The sequence below is a fragment of the Quercus lobata genome, chromosome 11 (genome assembly GCF_001633185.2).
Source record: "Quercus lobata isolate SW786 chromosome 11, ValleyOak3.0 Primary Assembly, whole genome shotgun sequence".
NCBI classification, from domain to species: Eukaryota; Viridiplantae; Streptophyta; class Magnoliopsida; order Fagales; family Fagaceae; genus Quercus; species Quercus lobata.
Genome location: NC_044914.1, coordinates 31600000 through 31602090, shown reverse-complemented (window position 1 = coordinate 31602090; position 2091 = coordinate 31600000).

Sequence of the window (2091 nt, the reverse complement as noted above, 5' to 3'; positions counted from 1 at the left end):
ACAATGTGTTTAGGTCCACTAGGCTTTTTGAGAAGGGATCTAGTAACATGGTTTTGTTCTCTCTTCAACTTATGACATTGAGGTCTTATATGACCAATTACACCACAATGGTGGCAAGTTGGAACAAACTTAGGTCCATTTAAAACCTTATGTTGAAACCTAAACGGAGGTTTTGACTTAATAGTCGTTCTCTCCACCTTTTGATTTTTTTTGTGTTGAGGAATGTACATCGATTTGTTTTTTAAGGTAGAACACACAATAGGCACAAAATCAGGTATCATAACATGATTGCAACAAATATTTTCATCTTTTTTAGTAATAGTTTCAGCAATCAAACACTTGACATGCATCTTAAGAGATTCATTTTCACATTTTAACGCATCAACAAGTTTGTTAGACAAAACAAGTTTAGCATCCAAGTCCATATTCAAACATTCAAACTCCTTTAGTTTTTCAAGAGAATGTTCAGCAAGTTTCTTATACTTTTCAACCAATTTATTTGATTCATTAAGTTTAGCAATCAAATCATCCTTTTCACAAATGAACTTGCTAAAATTCGCATGAAACTTCTTAGCCTTTTTCTTCAAGAGTTTGATATTAGGAATATTAACAACGCCCAAAGATTCATGTAACATAGCATCACAATCATAAGGATTATCACTCATAGAGGCATTTTCATAAAACATGGCATGTTACATTCATCAACATCCAAAACATGCATAAAAGCATACAAAGCACTATCCATGGTAAATAAACACAAGGGGTCAAGGATCACACTTAGGTAATGAAACCACAACAAGTGCACCTGCTCTGATACCAATTCAAAATTCAAATAGCATATAAAACACCAATGAACGTTTAGACCCCCAAACACAAAAATACCAACACAAGCTTAAATATAAACAATATATGTGCAAAATGATGAATATAAGCTAAACCCAAATTGGTAAAACACTCTAAACCAACATCAATCACAAGCACAACAGTAATTAAAAGGTAAAGAGTAAGGAAAAAGAGATGCAAACACAAAGATAATACGGTGATGTGTTATCGAAGAGGAAACCGAAGTACTCAGTGAAAAACTTCTTCGCCGCCCTCCAAGCGGTTAATAATCCACTAGAGAATAAAGTTGGGATACATGAATAGCAGAAGATCCTCCAAGCTTAATCTACCTAGTGCACCTAAGCCCTCCAAGCTTCTTGCTCCAACAGGGTTACGCTGAACCTTGTCTTCTCTAATTTATCGGATCCCACAATAAGCCCATTACATCAACCAAATGAATTGGTCCTCTCTGAACTGCTTCCCAAGCACCAAAACACCTCCTCACTGATATGAGTATGGTGAGATAAGGATTTGGCAAATGTACCTATCAAGAATATGTCAATGGAGAGGGTGAGAGTAGAGGAATTTGGAGAATCAAATGATAAAGATTGTGGATGAGTCAATCTTGTTTTTCTCTAGGGTTTTTCTCTCAAAATTCTCTCTAGAAACTCTCTACATTTCGTGGGTATGAGGGTATTTATAGTAGTGTGTATAAGGAATACGAAAAGTCAGTTTTCATCAAACAGGGCATTCTGGCGACTCAACTTCGCGACTGGAATGAGTCACGAGTTTGAGTCACGAGCTAACTGTCTAACCAGACTAAAAGTTTTGTCCTGTAGTGCTCTAGCTGTTGTGACCCTTCAGCTCTCTTGAATGCTTCACACGTATGCCATTTTGGCGACTTGCCAGTCACGAGATCCAGTCGCAAGACTCCTTTGAATTGCACACATCTTGAGTTTTCTTCATACTCTCTCACTCACTACCCTTAGATAAATCTCACCTAAATACAAGGTATCTAATTGCTAAATTAAAAGAAAATTTGGCATGGAATAAAGCCAAAATATGATTGAATGAATTCAACCTTACACACACACACACATATACATACATATATATATATATATATATATATATATGCAACCTCATTTGGAATTTGAGTTTATGAAAAATCAAGTTTCAAGTATTCAACCTTACACACACACACACACACACACACACACACACACATATATATATATATGCAACCTCATTTGGAATTTGAGTTTTTGA